General features: G+C 43.7%; 1 long non-coding RNA gene across 6 annotated transcripts in view; it reads right to left on the bottom strand.

The window, feature by feature from the left end:
• Positions 1–21,267, bottom strand: part of LOC142742088 (uncharacterized) — a 58,635-nt gene that overhangs the window by 13,650 nt on the left and 23,718 nt on the right. For 3 of the 6 annotated variants that reach the window (XR_012881292.1, XR_012881288.1, XR_012881293.1), the window contains exons 12-13: positions 17,695–21,036; positions 14,465–14,612 (exon numbers count right to left, since the gene is read on the bottom strand). This is a non-coding gene — a long non-coding RNA (uncharacterized LOC142742088). Of the gene's footprint in view, positions 1–14,464; positions 14,613–17,640; positions 21,037–21,267 lie in introns of all 6 variants that reach the window. The other 3 variants (XR_012881290.1, XR_012881291.1, XR_012881289.1) reach the window with 3 other exon arrangements.

The following is a 21,267-nucleotide window of genomic DNA, read 5'->3' as shown; positions in this document are numbered from 1 at the left end:
TTGACCTTTGGGGGACAGACCATAGTAATAAAAAAAGAATAAAGTAAAGTGCAAAAAAACTGTAAATAATAAATACACATAAAATACCCACCCCAAAAAAAAAACGTTCCCCCCCGCCAATCATTGTTGTAACGCTAGCGCTGACCCAATTACCCTAATATAGACATGTAATATATACAAATTTACGGTAGACAATGATGATCACAAATAAAAGGTCTATTTTAGGGTAAAACTATGTTATTACCAAAAAAAAAATAGCTGAAATGTAAAAAAGCTTATTTTTTTACTATTATTTTCAAACTTTATGAATAAAAATTCTAAAATAGCAAAAAAGGTGTGTATAAAAACGATAAAAAATTAAACCTCCATTGTCTACGGAAAAAACGTCGCAAAAATCACGTTGTTAGCCCAACAAATAAAAAAGTTATAGCCATTTAACTAACACGTGCTAAAAATGGCTAAACGGTGTCTGGTCCTGAAGGCGCAAAATAGAGCAAAAGACATGTATAGGGGATAGTCAGAGGTTTGCCGGAAGTCAGAGGTTTGTCATGGAGAAGTTCAGGGGACTTTTAGTCCCCCGTTCTCCCTATCGCTGCCAGCGATCACTCATGTATCCCCTATCCTGTGGAGATCCTGTGGAGAAGGGATACATGTATTTTGTAGGACACACTGTAGGTCGCATGTTTTTGGGAGGGGGGACGCTGTATGGCGTTCCCTACAGGGGGGGTGGCTGTATGGCGTTCCCTACAGGGGGGAGCTGTATGGCGTTCCCTACAGGGGGGGCTGTATGGCGTTCTCTACAGGGGGGGCTGTATGGCGTTCTCTACAGGGGGGCTGTATGGCGTTCTCTGCAGGGGGGCTGTATGGCGTTCTCTACAGGGGGATGTATGACGCTATTTACAGAGGGGGGGCTGTATGGCGTTATCTACAGGGGGGGGCTGTAAAAAAGGCACTCTCTACAAGGGGGGGGTGGTTGTGTGACACCCAGGGGAGGGGGGGCCCCAGTCAAAAGTTTGCTATGGGGCCCAGTCTTTCCTAGTTACGCCCCTGCCTGGACGTCATGTGTACTCAGAATCCTGACACTTCTGACTCTTTTTTGTGAGATTCCAGCAACAGATACGAAATCTCGCGAGATCACGGAGCTAAACGAGATTTGGTTTCACTTGCCGGAATCTCACAAAAAAAGATTCAGAAGTGTCAGGATTCTGAGTACACATGACGTCCAGGCTGGATTTCATGTGTATTCTTTATCAGGACACTGTAGTAATGTTAGGGCTTGTGTATGAGGCTGCACATAGCGATATATCTATATCGCTAGTGCAGTGTAAATGAATGGAGAGGAGTGCATGATGCCGATTGGTCAGCGTCATGAACTCCTCTGTACAACGCCCACTTGGTCGAAAGTAAAAGTACGCCCACTTGGGCATTAAGAAAGCTCATTAGCATAAACCAAAATCGCTCCTAACGTTGTGAAAAAAGATCGTTTTTTTAAATAAAAAGCATTACTGTCACCTACATTACAGCGCCGATCACCTTATGTAGGAGATAGGGCACTTATAATGTGGTGACAGAGTCTCTTTAAGCCTACATGGCATAATTGTACGTCACGGATTGTCTTACATTATGCCATCATGACTTACAGTTACGTCATGGTGATTGTGCGGGCACATAAGGTATTTTTATATGAAGATGCCACCACAGATATCCTCTATTTTTATGGATACAAAATCTATTTACTATTGTTTTAACATTGATCTTTTTGTGCATTTATAACATTTGTAACAATAATATAAATGTAAATGGGTCTTAAAGGAGTATTCCCAGCTTACACATTAAGGGCATGATCAAAATCTTATCTTCAGGCGTATTTCGGAGCTAAAATGCTTGTGTTGCGCTCCGGAAATAACTTGAAATACGCCTGCAAACTGCTTCCCATTGTTTTCATAAGGAAAATACACTGTGTAGTTCATATGAGGTGTGTTTCTTCACTGCTGAATTAAAAACACCACGTAAAAAAATGGTTTGTATAAAAGTGACATGTCCCTTTTTTTAAAAAACACCTCAAAATAAGCTTCAAAAATACTTGGAATATCAGTTCTAAAAACCGCCTGGATTCAAAGTCTGTTTAGTCTTGATATCAGCCTCGTGTTTTTCAGCCTAAACATCTGCGGTGTGAACCTGACCTAACATGTACGTTACCTGCAGATTTTACCAAGTCATGGCTACTTGCTTGATGCTAAATTTTTTTGGGGAAGTATGGCCCCCCCCCCCCCCCAAATGTCAATGTTGAGGAGTTCATGTACTGAGCTTTGTTCTAGTGCTGTATATATGTACTGAGCTTGGTTCTGGTACTGTATTTATGTACTACGTTTTGTTCTGGTGCTGTATAAATGTAGGAGCTTGGTTCTGATCCTGTGTTTATGTATTAATTTGGCTTTAGTACTTTATATATATGTACTAAGCTTGATTCTTGTGCTGTATTTATATTCTGAGCTTTGTTCTGGTACTGTATATAGGTACTGAGCTTGGATCTTTAGATGTATTTCTGTACTGAGCTTTGTTCTAGTTTTGTATTAATGTACTGAGCTTGGTTCTAGTGTTATATATATATATATATATATATATATATATGTAGCAGTGCAGCTACTGTACAGTGCAGAAACTCAGGTTTTAAGCAACCAGGGAACATGTACAGCAGAGAGGGTTTTCTCTTCTATTGCTTGGGTGTAAAGCCTGGAATAGGGCCTAGTTTGCTGGAGTGTGAAGGAGAAGGGCGGGCTTCCACTCCATACAGACAGTCCATGTCTTGGGCTGTCTGATGAGCTTAGTTAGGCTTCACCTGAGACGGCTCTTTAATTCAGGTGTGTGCTGTTCACACAGGGCTCAGTCTGGGGAAGAAAGGCATGCTAGCCTGTGAGAGTCACCTCCGTGTGAGGTAAAGCTGTGAAGGTTTTGAGGTGCTGGGCACAAGGCCCAGTGTCACATAGTGAGGGACACTGAATGTGTTAGTTAGAGGCTGGACGGCCTAGGGTTTATTTTGTATGTTTATTGTTGTACCCAGTGGCGGATTATCATATGGGCGTTTCGGGCGGCCGCCCGGGGCCCGAGGCTCCCAGGGGGCCCATGGCAGCCCGAAACGCACATCATCTCCTAAATCTATTCAGCGCGCTAGCGCTGCTAACGGCTGAAGATGAGGAGGAGCAGGGAATTGGCCGGGAAATAGGTAGGACACGCCTCCCTGACAAGTGCGGCCCGCCGCCATTGAGTAACAGAACAGCGACGGACGGCTGTTCTGTTACTCCAAAGCAGCAAGAGAAGAGCCGGGCGGGCGGTCACCGGCGCTGAGGTCAGTACAGGCTTATCCTCCTGCCCAACTGGTTCCCGACCGCTGGCTGTATTTTTACGGCCAGCGGTCAGGGACGGGTCCTTAAAACCCGAGCCATAGACTTTCTACGGCTCGGGTTTTAACTTGCTGCCCGCGCGATCGGGCAGCTGAATGTCGGGTCTCCGGCTGTCAGTGACTGCCGGGGACCCTGAGGAGAAGATAGAAGCAGCTTTCGCTGCTTCTGTCTTCTCCGATGTCTTCTTACACAGCGTTCAATGAACGCTGTGAACAGGAATAGAGACAGCAGCAGCGGCGCTGTCTCTATTCCTCCCGGTGATCATGTGACTGGTCACATGATCGCCGGGTGCCGTTAGTGGCAGACTGTATCTGGGTCTTACTAGAGTAGACCCAGCACAGCCCTGTTAGTGACGATCGTCACTGTGAGAGGGCTGATTTCCCCTGTAACTGGGGCTGCTGTGCAGCCCCAGTTACAGTGGGAAAACATGGTGTAGAACAAAGAAAAAAAATATATAAAGTTCCCCAAAGGTCTTTTTTGACCTTTGAGGATCAGACCATAGTAATAAAAAAAATAATAAAGTGCAAAAAAAATGTAAATAATAAATACACATAAAATACCCACCCCAAAAAAAACCTCCCCCCCCCGCCAATCATTGTTGTAACGCTAGCGCTGACCCAATTACCCTAATATAGACATGTAATATATTAAAGTTTACGGTAGACAATGGCGATCACAAACAAAAGGTCTATTTTAGGGTAAAACTATGTTATTACCCCAAAAAAATAGCTGAAACGTAAAAAAGCTTATTTTTTTATTATTATTTTCAAACTTTATGAATAAAAATTCTAAAATAGCAAAAAAGGTGTTTATAAAAATGATAAAAAACGAAACCTGCATTGTCTACGGAAAAAACGTCGCAAAAATCACGTTGGTTTTATTTTTTTTTAATAAAAATGTGTGTTTGGTGCAACTTTGTAATTACATTTTATTAAAAAATATTTTCACTTTGAGATACAGCTGCTTTGTATCCTGTATCCGTCAGGTCAGCAGGACTGACGGGATCAGTGAAACGGGCCCTGCGCTAAATTATAATCTTAAATGTGATAGATTTGAGGTGGATCCTGCGTGTCACTGATCCTGTCAGTCCTGCTGACCTGACGGATACAGGATACAAAGCAGCTGTATCTCAAAAAGTAAAAATATTTTTTAATAAAATCAATCAATCAATCACACTGATACACACACATACTATATATATATATATATATATATATATATATATATATATATATAATTATAATATAACGTTTTTAAATGTGTACATAGCATTGTGGCACTATATACAAGGGGGAGCGCTGTGAGGCACTATATACAAGGGGGAGCGCTGTGAGGCACTATATACAAGGGGGAGCGCTGTGAGGCACTATATACAAGGGGGAGCGCTGTGTGGCACTATATACAAGGGGGAGCGCTGTGTGGCACTATATACAAGGGGGAGCGCTGTGTGGCACTATATACAAGGGGGAGCGCTGTGTGGCACTATATACAAGGGGGGGGCTGTGTCGTGCTATCCACAGTGGTATGTGTGTGGCGCTCTTTATATGTGGGGCTTTTTGGTGCTATTTACAAGAGGGGGATGGCTGTATGGCACTATCTATAGGGGGCTGTGTGTAACGCTCTACGAGGGGGATGTGTGATATATAGAGGGGGCTGTGTATGGCGATATATGGGGGTGTGCAATATCTACAGGGGCTGTGTGTGGCACTATGTACAGGGGGCTGTGTGTATGTGGTGTTTTACAGTGTGTGGTATTATATTCAGGCGCGCAGTGTTTGGTGCTATTATATTTAGGGGCACAGTATGTGGCACCATGATAACTTTATTTTCGTTTATAGGTGTGGAAATGTTGGAAAAGTGAGGAGACGTCTGAGTGGCAAATTCTGCAGAAATGAGTCATGGCCGGGAGAAGTCGTCATGAGTGCTGGACCGGATGGAGAAGAAAAGAGGAAAAAAACTACTAGAATCTGAGACGTCGTCACCTGTGAGTCACTAGATTTATAGAGAATCTGTCAGCTCTCCTGACATGTTTATTATAGGAATCCTTGTATTTCACAAAAAGTCATTCTGCAGTCCAGGACTGATAGACAATTCCCCTTGTCAGGAGGTTGTGTCCCTGCACAGTGTGATCCTGTCAGTATGTAGGGACACCGCGCTGTGACAAGGGGAATCGTAACACTGTTAATGCTTGCCCAAAAAGGTAGTGTTAAAAATAGTTACGGTGAGGAAGGGGGGCCCAAGTTTGGGTAACAGCCCAGGGCCCATGGTCTACTTAATCCGCCACTGGTTGTACCACTGACTGCTGTTGTGAAGACAATAAAGCTAGCTGCGGCTGGTTTAAACCTTTTACTCAAGGAGTTGGAGTGAACTTTCTATGTGTGCCAACCATCTCACCTGGGAGATGGCGATCCCATGAGCTAAGTGGTCCCCAGGTTGTCACAATATATATTCATATATATATATATATATATATATATATATATATATATATAGATATATATATATATATATACTGAGAGTGGTTCTGGGGCTATATTTATGTACTGAGCTTGGTTCTGGATTTATGCACTGAGCTTTGTTCTGGTGCTGTATATACGTATTGTTCTTGCTTTTGGTGTTGTATATATGTACTTTGCTTTGTTCTGGTGCTGTTTTTATGTACTGAACTTGGTTCAGGTAGAGTATATATGTATTAGCTCGGTTCTGGTGCTGTATATATGTATGAGCTTGGTTCTAGTGCTATGTATATATATGTATGGAGCTCCATTCTGATTCTATATTTATGTACTAAGCTCAGTTCTACTGCTGTATAAATGAATTGAGCTTAGCTCTGGTGCTGTATTTATGTATTATCTTGGTTGTGGTGCTGTATATCTATACTGAGCTTTGTTCTGGTGCTGAATATATATGTACTGAGCTTGGTTCCTGTGCTGTATATATGTACTGAGCTTGGTTCTGATGCTGTATTTATGCACTGAGCTTAGTTCTGGTGCTGTATTTATGTATCAAGCTTAGTTCTGGTGTTGAATATACGTGGGTTAAAGATAGATAGCACCTGGTGGCCCAGAATGTCTGGCGTTCCCGAACGTAAGTGGTGTCCATACCTTTCCTTAACCCCTTAAGGACGCAGCCATTTTTGGACCATATGACACAGCCTCATTTTTTAAATCTGACTTGTATTACTATATGTGGTAATAACTTGGGAATGCTTTTACCTATCCAAGCGATTCTGAGATGTTACCAGGCTTATAAGTTTAGCAGCAATTTCTAAAATTTTCAAGAAAATTTCAAAAGCCTATTTTTTTAGGGAACAGTTCAGTTCTGAAGTGGCTTTGAGGGCCTTATATATTAGGAACCTCCACAAATCACCCAATTTTAAAAACTGCACCCCTTAAAGTATTCAAAACAACATTTAGAAAGTTTCTTAACCCTTTATGCGTTTCACAGGAATTAAAGCAAAGTGGAAGGGAAATTTGCAAATTTAAATTTTTTTTGCAGAAATTCCATTTTAATAAATTTTTCCTGTAATACTGAAGGTTTTTTTTACCAGAGAAACACAACTGAATATTTATTGCCGTGATTCTGAAGTTTTTAGAAATATCCCACATGTGGCCGTAGTGCGCTACTGGACTGAAACAAAAGCCCCAGAAGTAAAGGAGTACCTAGAGGATTTTTGGGCCTTCCTTTTCTTAAATTATATTTCAGGCACCATGTCAGGTTAGAAGAGGTCTTGTGGTGCAAAAATAAAGGAAACACCCAAAAAAAGGCCCCATTTTGGAAACTACACCGCTTGAGGAATTCACCTAGGGGTGTAGTGAGAATTTTGACCACACAGGTGTTTCATAGATTTCATTAGAATTGGGCAGTGAAAATGAATAAATTCAATTATTTTCCAATAAGATGTAGATTTACCTCAAAATTTTAAATTTTTTAAACAAATAAATGAGGAAAAGCACCCCAACATTTGTAAAGCAACTTCTCCAGAGTACGGAAATACCAAACATGTGGTCATAAACTGCTGTTTGGGCAAGCGGCAGTGTAGCGTCCATGGCCGCGGGCCGTCGTGTTCACTCACCTCCCGACGCCCGCAGCCATGTATCTGTGAGCGCTGGTCCCCGTCTCCCTCCTAGGAGACACCAGCGCTCACTTCCGCTCCGTTCGGCTGTGTCCCGTAGGGTGCGCGCGCACACTCGCACCCGGACATAAAGGGCCAGTGCGTGCAATAAGGAAATCGTCATCATCATCAACTGCCACGATTTCCTGGTCTATAAGAAGGCCTTCTAATCCTTGCCTGAGCGTTGTTAGTTTTCCCTGTCTGTCTTGCAAATGGTCCCTTAGTGTTTCCCGTTCCTGTTGTTACCCGTGCTTTGTTCCCCGTTCCTGTTTCCCGTGCTTTGCCTTAGTATCAAGTCGTGCCACGTCCTGTGTCATCTGCCACGTCCAGAGGAATCTGCCACATCCAGAGGAATCTGCCATGTCCTGTGTCATCTGCCACGTCCAGAGGAATCTGCCACGTCCTGTGTCATCAGCCACATCCGGAGGAATCTGCCACGTCCTGTGTCATCGGCCACGTCCGCGCAATCCGCCACGTCCTGTGTCATCTGCCACGTCCGGAGGAATCCACCACGTCTGGCGCAACTTGCGGCTCCTGTGTCATTCGCCACGTTTGGCGCCATCCGCTGCACCCATCTCATCTGTGCCAGAGCTGCGGCCACCATCCGGACTATTCAGGCACCCTTGTGCGGGACATTATATTTCTGGGGTTTCCTGTGGTTTGGCCAGCTGCCTTCCCGCTACGGCGGTATGGCCTAGTGGGTCCACTAACCCGCTTCGTGACAGGCAGGAGTCGGAAGGGAAGGCACTCCATTTAGCTTTTGGAGCGCTGATTTTGCTGGATTAATTTCTCTGCACCATGTCGCATTTGTAAAGCTCCTAAGGTACCAGTACAGTAGAAACCCCCCAAAAGTGACTCCATTTAGGAAACTACACCCCTTGAGGAATTCATCTAGAGGTGTAGTGAGCATTTTGACTTCACAGGTGTTTCATAGATTTCATTAGAATTGGGCAGTGAAAATGAAAAATTATATTATTTTCCAATAAGATGTAGATTTACCTTAAAATTTAAATTTTTTTCAACAAATAAATGAGGCAAAGCACCCCAACATTTGTAAAGCAACTTCTACAGAGTACAGAAATACCAAACTTGTGGTCATAAACTGCTGTTTGGGCAAGCGGCAGGAGTCGGAAGGGAAGGCACGCCATTTAGCTTTTGGAGCGCTGATTTTGCTAACAGGAAGTTTTTAATTTCCCTACAGCGCCACTTCAGCGGATATGAAGCATTGCAGTTTCCCACTGAAATTAATAGGATGTCCATGTAATGCACAGTTGATCCAGGTCCTCTAGAGATGCTCTTTGTAGGATTTCTAAATCTCAAACAGCTGTAGAGAAAACTATTCCTTCTATGTATAGACCCAAATGCCTGGTGCTCTAGAGTTCTGTGATTTATAAATAAATTAAATATTATATAAAATTTTTGACTTTTCATTTACAACTTTCCATAATCTGAAGTAATAACACGTTGTACTCCAAAATGAGTCAAATGTGAAATCCAATCTTGTTGTTGTACCTTGTGAAGTTGTACTTGTCACCTTCTTATTAATCAGATGTTCCATCACCGATTATAAGTCTTACATTATAGAAGCTTTATAGATCCTGAAACTCCAAATAGGAGAATTTTCCAGAAGTGATATAAACCAGATACTGTATCGTCAAATCGACAAGCAAAACCAATGACTCATATTACTCCTGTCCAGTTATAGAAATAGAGAAATTTAGGATTGGCTTGTACTCATGTTCTTCATGTGGTTGGGATACATATGTTTACTAAGCAATGAAGCTGTATAATAAGTATAGCGGGCAGGGTCAAATTTAGAGTTTATTCCACCCTAGGAAAATTAATCCCCCCCCCCCCCCTTCCATCAAATCCAAAACTTCTGGACTGGTCTCAATTCCTCTCCCTCCATCAAATCCAAAGATTCTGGTCGGGTCCATTGATTCTCCTCCCCCACCTCAATCAAATCCAAAGCTCTTGGGCTGATTATCCATTTGGACATCCATATCTCCCCTAATCAAAACGAAGGCTGACAGCCCCTGGGTTAATCTCATCACCCCCTCCCCATTAAATCCAGGAGTTGGTTATCCTGCAAGTTCTGAATTGTCTATTAGATCCCATTTAAGTGGTTACACTCATTTGAATCCATGATAGATTAGGGGGTTTCTACCATTTGATTTACATGACATGCCTACTGGTTTGAACCTGCAAATTATTTTTTATTTTGAACCTGCAAAATATTTTTATTTTGAACCAAACAATCATTAAGATAAAAAACACAACTTTATTGTGATATGTATTCACCCTCTGAAAGTCAATACTTTCTCGTGGTGCCGCCTTTTGGTGCCATTACAGAGAAAAGTCTCTTGGGGTGAGACTCTATTGGCTTAGCACATCTAGACACTGGAGTCTTGGCCCATTCTTCCAGGCAAAACTGCTCCAACTCCGTCAGATTAGATGGTTATGTTGGGGTACAGCCCCGTACTGTATCCCGTACTGTGTTAGTTCCTGTGCCTTATCTAGTGTTGGAGTCGTGTTGTGTCATCTGCCACGCCTGCTGTCATATACCACCTCTGGTATAATCCGCCACGACTGGTGTCATCTTCCTCACCTGCTGTCATATACCACATCTGGTATCATCCGCCACGTCTAGCGTCATCTGCCACATCAAGTTCCATCCGTGCCAAAGTCTCTGCTACTGTCTGGACTCTTTCAGGTACTCTAGTGCTAGGACTTTGCATAGACTTTTGATATAGACTGTTGTTTTGCCAGCTCGCACTCCACTAGGGCACAGCGGCTTAGTTGGTCCACATACCCCTAGATCTTGACAGGCACAGGGTATGGTACTATTATATTCAGGGGCACAGTGTATTACACTATTATATTCAGGGGCATAGAGTGTGGCACCATGAGAATTTTTTCTTGGCTTATAGGTGCGAAATGTTGGAAAAATTAGCTTCCGAAGACATCTGAGTGACAAACCCTGCAGAAATAGGTCGTGGCCAAGAGGTGTCATCATAGAGGTCTGGACTGGATGGAAAAGAAAAGAGAAAAAGAACGACTCCAATCTGAGAAGACATTACAGTCACTAAATGTAAATGTTTATTCTTCCTGTTACTGATCAGTACTGTAGTCACTGTATGATATGCAGCGAGATGATGGGTGTATCATTCTTTTTTGTGAAACAGCAACTCCCAGCATATCCTTACCATTGTTCATGCTATACTGGGAACTGTGGTTTTATGCTATACAAACATATGGCAGGGGTTATTTGTGCTTGTGCTCCATATATATACTGTACTTTGTTCTGGTGCTGTATATATGTACTGAGCTTGGTTCTGGTGCTGTATATATGTACTTAGCTTGGTCCTGGAGTTATATACATCAGAACAACCAAGCAAAATACATATATACAGCACCAAAGAGAAGCTCAATACATATATACAGCACTAAAGAGAAGATTGGTACATATATACAATTTCAGAACCAAGCTCAGCATATAAACACAGCACCAGAATCGAGCTCAGTGTAATACCATCGTGTTTGTGGACACGCTGGACCACTACACCATAACGGAGTAGCAGCTGGTCAAACAAATATAGGACCGTCACTAGTCAGTGGTATCTGGTTGGCAGGCTGGTGCCGGATAGCTGGAGGCTGGCTTTTGCTGGATTTTTGGAAGTGGGCCTGTGCCGGATTATTAGAAGATGACCTGTGCTGGGTTATCGGAAGCTGGCTTGTGCTCTATTATCGGAAGCAGAACTGGTCTCGGACAATGGAGGCAGATACTGGACTTGTCATGGACAACGGATACTGAAATCTTCAAGGACACGGGATTTGACACAGACACCAGACACGGATACTGAAGTTGTCACGGACACTGGATACAGGAACTGGCTATGGAACCTTTGCAGACCAACACAAGGTCAGCAACAACATTGCGCAGGCACTGAGGAAGTGGGCGGAGTTCCTTAAAAAGCCCAGAGTGTGCTGGAAAAGTTTGGGAGCAATATTCCTGGTGATCGCGCAAGCACTCTACGGGCACAGTCTGGAAGAGAGAGCAGAGCATGCTTGCGTCCCAGAGCAGAGAGACACCGGTGCAGAGGACAGGAAGGCTGGCTACAGAACTAAAACCAAGCCTAGTGCATATATGCATCATAACAACCAAGCTCAAAACATATATACATGTACTGAGCTTGGTTTTTGTGATATATTTATGTACTAAGCTTGGTTGTGGTGCAGTATATACAGAATGTACTGAGCTTGGTTCTGGTGATGTATTATGTGCTGAGCTTTGTTCTGGTACTGTGTATATTAACTGATCATCTCTTTGGTGCTGTATATATGTATTGAGCTTGGTTTCAGTGCAGTATATATGTATTGAGCTTTGTTCTGGAGTTGTACATTTGTATTGAGCTTGGTTCTAGTGTTGTATATATGTACTGAGCTTTGTTCTGGTGCTGTATTTATGTACTGGGCTTTGTTCTAGTGCTGAATTTATGTACGGAGCTTGGTTTTGATGCTCTATTTATGTGCTGAACTTGGTTCTGGTGTTGTGTGTGTGTGTGTGTGTGTGTGTGTGTGTATATATATATATATATATATATATATATATGTTCTGAGCTTTGTTCTGGTGCTGTATTTATGTACTGAGCTTGGTTCTGGTTTTATATATATGTATGATTTTGGTTCTGGTGTTGTATTTATGTACCAAACTTGGCCTGGGAGATTTTTTCATCGCTTAATGCGCACGGCGCACTGTCCTCCACCTTTCTCACAGTGCACAGCCTAACTAAATGGGCTGAGCACGCTCAGTATATTGAATGTGCACATATAGGTCTATATGTAATTGGTGATTTTAATATGATGTGTCCGTGGGTAAGTAGGTATGTAGGCTTATGTAATTATATACATAGTGTGGAAATCCAGTTAAACATTCTGGACATGGAATTTCTTTATTTAGAGTCAACTTTAACCCCTTCCCGACATCCGCCGTATATATACGGCGCACGCCGGGTGGGGGAATATGGAGCGGGCTCACGGGCTGAGTCCGCTCCACAGAGCGAGTGTGTCGACTGTGTGTTACAGCCGACACTTCCGGGCTACGAGCGGGATCGCGCTTTAGCGCGATCCCGCTTGTTTAACCCGTTAAATGTCGTGTTCAATAGAGATCGCAGCATTTAAATTACTAAAAACAGGGGGGCGACCCCCTGTAACGTCTCAACGGCCCCCCCCGCGGCGAGATCGGGGGGAGCCGTTGGTTCACACGGCTGCCTGGGGGTCTGATGAAGTCCCCCAGGTCCGCCATCTTGGTACTCCTATGAAGCTCTGCCTCCGGCAGGGCTTCATAGGAGACTGTCAGAATCACGATATACTGCAATACATTAGTATTGCAGTATATCGTACAAGCGATCTATTGATCGCTGGTTGAAGTCCCCTAGGGGGACTAATAAAAAATGTAAAAATGAGTTCAATAAAGTTTTTTTGTTTTGTGTAAAAAAATTTTTTTAATTACAAGTTAAAAAAAAAAACTTTTCCCATTTTCCCCCTAGAGCATAGTAAAGAATTAAATAAATAAACATAATTGGTATCGCCACGTCCGTAAAAGTCTGAACTATCACAATATATCATTATTTAACCCGCACGGTGAACGGCGTAAAAAAAAAAAAATTGTAGACGCCAGAATCTCTATTTTTTGTTCACCTAATCTCCCGCAAAAAATGAAATAAAAAGCGATCAAACCATCGCATTTACACCAAAATGGTATTATTAAAAACTACAGCTTATCCCGCAGAAAAATAAGCCCTTATACAAGTTAATCGACGGAAAAATAAAAAAGTTGTGGCTCTCAGAATTTGGCGAAACAAAATAAATTTTCTTTTTTACACTTAGGTTTTTACTTGTAAAAGTAGTAAAATATAGAAAAAACTACACATATTTGGTATCGGCGTAATCGTATTGACCCATAGAATAAAATTAACATGTTGTTTTAATTGTACAGTGAATTCCGTAAAAATGTTGCGCAAAAAAACCATGGCGGAATCGCTGTTTTTTTTCATTTTCTACCCCACAAATAATTTTTTTTTCCCGTTTCCTAGTACATTATACGGTAAAATAAATGGTGCTACGAAAAACTACAACTTGACCCGCAAAAATCAAGCCCTCATAGGACTTTATTGACGGAAAAATAAAGGCGTTATGTCCTTTGGAAGGTGGGGAGGGAAAAACGAAAATGAAAATCTGAAAAAGGGCTGCGGCGTGAAAGGGTTAATATAGGGTGTATTTGGAATATTGTAATTGTTTTATTTGATTATTAGAATAATTTTCCATGGCGCGATACAATGCGAGCGCTCCCTTTCCACGGCGCATATGTCTTTGTGAGAAAAAAAGAGAACTTGTTGTTAAAAATTTGAATCCCACCCCTGCCTGTATGCCAATAGGCGGTTTGGTGTGTGGTCTGTATTCCTTTTAGGTGGGCTGAATGGGATCATGTGTACTATTTGTAATTCAAATACTTAAGGTTGTGGGTCTGACCTATGTAAATAGGCGGGGCGTAAGGAAAACGTGCAACTGACTTACTTTGCCCTCACCAATTACTCGTTTTTTAAACAATCTTCTGCCTTGCTTGCAGGTTGTTAGCAAATGAAGACCTATGTCCGGCCAATTTACACCATGCTGTCTGAACCGTCCATTGCATCCCAAGTCCTTGTGCTGCATCACCAAGCAACCAATCCCACTTCTAGGGACAGGCATGCCTGCCTGCATGCAGCTGGCCTTCTACCCATGTAGCCGTTGATCACCATGACCAATCTTCGTGACTCCCTGACTACCAGTGTCCAACAAATGTACAGCAAACAGTAGAAAATATGGTCTAGCGATCCAATCTGAGGACTTTATTAGAAACAAACTTCTTAAACCACAACTGGTGAAGTGGTGATACAAAACAGCTTACGCGTTTCGAACGCCAACTGCCTTCCTCGCCAACAAATGGCTTCAGAACAGTCTATTACATCCCAAGTCCAAGTACTTGTGCTGCATGAATTCTGGATGCTTTATGCGTGGCATTATCCTGGCCCCTTTCACTGCTTCCCGCTTGAGTCCTGTAGGCACAAAAACACAGTGCAAATATCCATCGTCACCCATGCCAGCAACTCCTGCCTGAGTAATGCAATTCACTCAACTACTTGTCTATTGCATCGTTAACTGATGATTCATTTAGATGCAATAGATATAGTTTATTATATACTTAGCCTTCTTTATGGGCATCATTCCTTTTTATTGGCATTTGATTAAAAAAGGGGGCCCTGCTTCACCACCATAACACTGCAATATTTAAAAAAAAATCCCTTCACCCAATCTCTAGTAACCTTATCTGCCTCTTTTTCCCTTGACAAGGAACTGCAACAGCTGGCGGCACCCTTGTTACTATTTCCCCGAAGCCCTTACACAGGGGCGTAGCTAGGGGGGGCAAGCGGGGCATGTGCCCCGGGTGCAGTGCAGAGGGGGGCGCCAGCGCCACCTCCTCCTGCACTATAATTGTACCTGTGTCGCAAGGACACAGGTACAATTAGAAGAAATGAATGACCGGGCACGTTCCGTGCCCGGCCATTCAGCGCCTTTCCACGAATGAAGCGACTGGTACCTTTTGTACCAGTGACGCTTCCGTCGATGAAAGGCGCTGACTGACTGACAGGGAAAGTCATCCTGCCCAGCCAATCAGCGCCTTTCATAGACGCTGTGTTCAACCCCCTGGAGACCTGCGCAGAAGAGAGCAGGTCTATATGGCTGCCGGACGGCGTGGGAGCGGGAATAAGGTGAGTTTGAAATGTTTTGTTTTTAAAAAAAATTGTAATAGAAATGTGCGGCTGTATCTGCGGGGGGGACTTTGTCTACTCGCGGGGGGCTTTATCTACGGGGGGTGTCTATCTACAGGGGGACTATATCTACAGGGCTGGGCTATATACAGGGGGACTATATCTACAGGGCTGGGCTATATACAGGGGGACTATATCTACAGGGCTGGGCTATATACAGGGGGACTATATCTACAGGGCTGGGCTATATACAGGGGGACTATATCTACAGGGGGGCTATATACAGGGGGATTATATCTACAGGGGGCTATATACAGGGGGACTATATCTACAGGGCTGGGCTATATACAGGGGGACTATATCTGCTGGGCTATATACAGGGGGACTATATCTACAGGGGGCTATATACAGGGGGACTATATCTACAGGGGGGGCTATATACTGGAGTGGGCTGTCTATAGAGCACCATATACAGGGGTGGGCTATATAGTATATAGCCCCCTGTAGATATAGCCCACCCCTGTATATGGTGCTCCATAGATAGCCCACCCCAGTATATAGCCCCCCCCCTGTAGATATAGTCGCCCTGTATATAGCCCAGCCCTGTTGATATAGCCCCCTGTAGATATATTCCCCATGTATATAGCCTACCCCTGTATATAGCCCACCCCTGTATATAGCCCCCCTCTGTAGATATAGCCCCCCTGTGTATAGCCCACCCCTGTAGATATAGCCCCCCTGTGTATATCCCAGCCCTGTGTATATCCCAGCCCTGTGTATAGCCCAGCCCTGTAGATATGGTCCCCCTGTAGATATGGTCCCCCTGTATATAGTCCCCCTGTAGATATAGACCACCCCTGTATATAGTATCCCACAAATAGCTCCCCCTATAGTACTCCACAGAAAGCCCACCCCTGTATATAGCCCCCTTGTACATATAGTCCACTGCTGTATATAGTGCTCCACAGATAGCCCACCCTTGTATATAGTATATACAGGGGTGGGCTATCTGTGGAGCACTATATACAGGGGTGGACTATCTAGTGGAGCACTATATACAGGAGTGGACTATATGTACAAGGGGGGGCTATATACAGGGGTGGGCTATCTGTGAAACACTATATACAGGGGTGGACTATATGTGGAGCACTATATACAGGGGTGGGCTATATCTACAGGGGGGCTACATACATGGTTGGGCTATCTGTAGAGCTCTATATACAGGGGTGGGCTATATCTACAGGGTGCTATATACAGGGGTGGGCTATCTGTAGAGCACTATAGGGGGAGTTATTTGTGGGACACTATATACAGGGGTGGTCTATATGGGGGCACTATCTACAGGGGCTCTATGGCAGGCACTATCTACAGGGGGCTCTATGGCAGGCATTATCTACAGGGGGCACTGTGTGTGTGTGGGACACGGTGTATGGTGCTATTATAATTAGAGGTGCAGTGTTTGGCGCTATTATATTTAGGGGTGTAGTGTGTGGTATAATGATAACTTTATATTTATTTATAGTGTGTGGTATAATGATAACTTTATATTTATTTATAGGTGCAGAAATGTTGGAAAAGTGAGAAGCTGAAGACATCTGAGCAGCAAACTGCAGAAATGGACCGGGAGAAGTCATCATAGAGGTCTGGACCAAATGGAGAAAAAGAACTAGAATCTGAGACGTCACCGGTGAGTCACTTAATGTAAATGTTTATTCTGCCTCTAATCAGTAATGTAGTCACTGTATGATCTGCAGCGAGATGATGGGTGGTATGATTATGATAGGATTTATTTTTTGTGAAACGGCATCTCCCAGCATATCCTTATCATTGTTCGGGCTATGCTGGGAGCTGTAGTTTTACGCCGTACAAACCTATACGGCAGGGGTTGCACTAAATTGAGCTGTATTTGTTCTGGGGCTGTATATATGTACCGAGCTTGGTTCTGGTGTTGTGTATAGAACCATATTGCTTGTGAAATGTACAAATAATTTTATGCTCGCGTTACATAAAAAGAAATGACACGTCGATTGGTAGAGAAAACAAACACGGCGAGGGGGAAGGAGATGTCGGGAAAGAGGTTGGGGGGGGGTGCCAAACTGAATCTTTGCCCCGGGTGCTGGAGAACCTAGCTACGCCTCTGCCTTACAAATACTTTTGATACCATTGTCCGGAATTTATTTACTTGCTTTTACCTTCTTCTTTCATCCTGTTTGAACATTTGCTCAGCATCTTCAACATCTTGCCCATCAGCCCTACTATCCTCAACATTAGACCACTCATAATCATCTGAAAGATCAGAATAAAACTCGCCCACCTGCTGTTGCCATGCCTTCTTCTTCCATTGCTACACTACTAGTCATATGATCACCTGTCCTTCCAGTGGTCCTGTAGTGAATTGCTTTCTCTGCTGCTCTTCACGTTCCAAAAAACTGCTCCTGTAATTACAAACATTATGACAGTACCCTGTGTTGTAAACATTTTGACAACCCCCATGTTCAGACTATGAGGCCCTCCTGGGATCATGCTGCCCTCACCCTCTCAGGAACCCTGCGCAAGGGCCCTGGCATTTTGCCCATCATCCTGCCATGTTTCCCTCAAATTTTTTCTAGGCTTATACCATTGAGGATACCTGCCTTGTTTCTACGATGCTAGGACATTTCCAACCAAACAGCCCTTGTGTTGCAAGACTTGTGGGGGCTCCATACGTGGCGATATCCTGGTCTGTTCTGCTGCTTTTTGCAGATTCCTTGAAATATAAAAACCTTCTGCCAGTATTCATTGTCACCCATGCCTGAAGACCGTGACTGGGTAACACAACTCACTCAACTACTTGTTTATTGAATCGTAGTCCTATGACCACCTCCAGTTTCACATTGAAATAGCAGGCCTAAATTAAGCCTACTGAACTTCCAGCCTGTGGTGCTTTGAACTTGACGTACAGTAGCCGCCAGCACCCTAGTTCCCACCTCCTCAAGGCCTTGATGTGTCGCAAACTTTTTAGGCAGGGCAACCCTGACTAAAATCCCCCTACACTACTGCACCCCTAATCCCCTCAACCAATTACCTCTACTGCACCCCTAATCCCCTCACACAATTATCTTACACCTAATCTTCAGGTACAAACCTCCATTTTGAACGAAAAAAAAACCTAGCCTACACTATGCCTATTCCTACCAAACTCTTCATACTTCCCCACCACTACCCCTTCCTGGGGGCCACATGGCCCACCTTAATAATAATAATAATAATCTTTATTTATATAGCGCCAACATATTACGCAGCACTTTACAATTTAGAGGGAACATAAACAGACAATATCAGACATTACATAGTGACAAAGCTAGTTTACAATTCAGACAGGAGGATTGAGGACCCTGCTCGCAAGAGCTTACAATCTATGAGGAAATAAGGGAGACACAAAGTGTAAAAGTGTTTGTTCAGTACAATGGTCCAGCCATCTTTTATACACATGGGGTAGTACACACAAGTCTACATTAGCCGGTCACCAGCCAGTATCCGTGTATAACGGACATGAAATGCAGTACGGTGCAAGGAGTGTGAAGGAATCTTTTTCTGAGGACTAATGGGGCCAAGGAAAGGAGTCAGATTAGGGAATGTTATAGGATTGTCCAAAAAGATGTGTTTTCAGGGCACGTTTAAAACTGTGGATATTGGGAATTAATCTGATTGTCTGCGGTGGCGCATTCCAGAGGACTGGTGCAGTGCGAGAAAAATCTTGGAGACAAGAGTGGGAGGTTCGGATTATGGAGGATTTTAATCTAAGGTCGTTGGCAGAACATAGAGCTCGAGTAAGCTGGTAGACAGAGATATTATAAAGTGTGGTTAGTATGGTTCAGCAAATATATGTTGAGCCTATTGACGACTTTGGTTCCCACAGCCTTGGTTGTCATGTGTCTCTATAGGCACATTCTGGATGACATCAGATTATAGATTTTCTACAGGTTGTTATTTGCTATAATACTTACATATATACAGTGGATCTTCTAGCATGTCGGCTGTCACTGGTTCCACATATTCAGATGTTTAAAATGTTTGTAAAATACATAAAATAACCCCATATCTCTAATGAATTATAATAATATATTTACTTTCCAATAGCCCCTCTGCCACATAAATAACAGTAGCAGTATAATGGCACATGATAGTTGGAGGACCCTGGTATCAGGGCCGGCCTTAGGATAGATGGCGCCCCATGCAAAATTATCTTTCGGCGCCCCTCCCCATCATAAAAAATGCCCCATAAAAAAGTATAATGCCACCCCATTGTACAATGCCCTATATAGTGCACCACACAGAGTATAATCCCTTTTTAGTGCCCCACACACAGTATAGGGGGGCACCAGACGTGTGTATAAAAGAACAGTTCAGAGAACCCCACTGTGTATGGGGCTCTGAAGCAGATGGATGGTCACTCTGAAAAAAAGGCTTCAATTTGCACGGCAGTGTCGGAATTGGACTACCGATGATTGGCAAAGGGTTGCTTTCTCCAATGAGTCAGGTTTTCTGCTCAATCGAACGTATGGACGTTGGGGTGTCAGGCGAGAAACATCAGAGAACAAATACTCTGCAAATATTGCTGCAAACATTGCTGGAAATTTCTGGGTAATTTTTTCATGGCATTCTCTGAGCCCACTCATCCATGTGGAAGGTACTCTGATCCGATTTGTGTATGAATCCATCGTTGCAGATTGTGTCTACCCATACATGCTGTTTGTCTTCCCTGGGGAAAATGTAATCTCACAGCAAGACAATGCGACAAGTTACATGGCTTGAAATGTCCGACAGTGGTTGGAAGAGCACGACTAAGATGTCCAAGTACTTCTCAGCCCCCTAATTCGCCAGACTTGAACCCAATAGAGCATCTGTGGGACCATCTCGATCATCTTGTTCGCTCTATGGATCCTCCCCCACGCACCCTCCAGCAAATGTGGGATGCACTGCAGTCAGCATGGCTCCAGATACCAGAGACAACCGACAAGCACCTCATTGAGTCACTCCCAGCCTGTCTAACTGTTAGGTAAGACTAAACGTGGACACCACAACACTACTCAGTTCTTTTCAAATAAACGGTTTACTGAAAATCACAATTTCAAACAGGCCAAATAACGACAATACAGTATTCAAATCAAGTCTCTCAGTAGCTGAGGCACTCGCCCTCGTGGGAGTCCTACCAGCTCATGGGTGGCTGCGCCTGGCGCTCACTGACCCGGCCCGGCGGGTCTCAAGAAGGAAATGGGCCGTCTCCGCGGATCACTGTGGTGCTACCACTCACACTGCGGAATCCCCAAAGGTGGAAGCTATGCCCCTCGCCCTTTGGCTACGGCGTGAGTCCGGCGGATATATTACCGCGTGCGCCTCCGCGGGTCAGAGTGAGAGCTACTCACTACCACGCGGCATACCACCCTTACCTCTGCTTTCTGCTCCTCTGTTGAAGAAGACGACATCTTTTCCCTTGTGTCTCCTGACACTGCTGAGCTGTAGTGAATGTCCAGCTAGTCCTCCTCCAGGAACATTGAGCCAAGGATCCTTCTCCTACAAATGGCGGCAGCCTGGTCACTGTGCCCCCTCTCTGTCACACAAGTCCTCTTTCTTTCTTCCCCCTGAGTCACCTCGCTCTCCCTCACTTCCACTTCCTGTCACCCAGCTCTGTCTCCTCAGTCACTCGTCCTGCAGTGACACCTTGTGGCTGCTAATAATATGACAGGCATACACAGGATAACACAGAAGAAAAATACCACTAAACATGAAAGATGCACAGGGAAGACAGTTCACTTTAGAAGGGCCGTATCACCCCCTTACATAACTGCTGTCCATGCTGCACACGGCGGTTACTCTAGATTAGCTGCTGCTCATAATAATGTGATTCAACTGAGAATAATGAACTATATTCTTATTACATCACAACAGTAAACTATTATGG

This window comes from Rhinoderma darwinii, chromosome 2, assembly GCF_050947455.1.
Source record: "Rhinoderma darwinii isolate aRhiDar2 chromosome 2, aRhiDar2.hap1, whole genome shotgun sequence".
Taxonomy (NCBI): Eukaryota; Metazoa; Chordata; class Amphibia; order Anura; family Rhinodermatidae; genus Rhinoderma; species Rhinoderma darwinii.
Note: the sequence above shows the minus strand (reverse complement) of the source record. Positions and strands in the feature narration are given on the sequence as shown.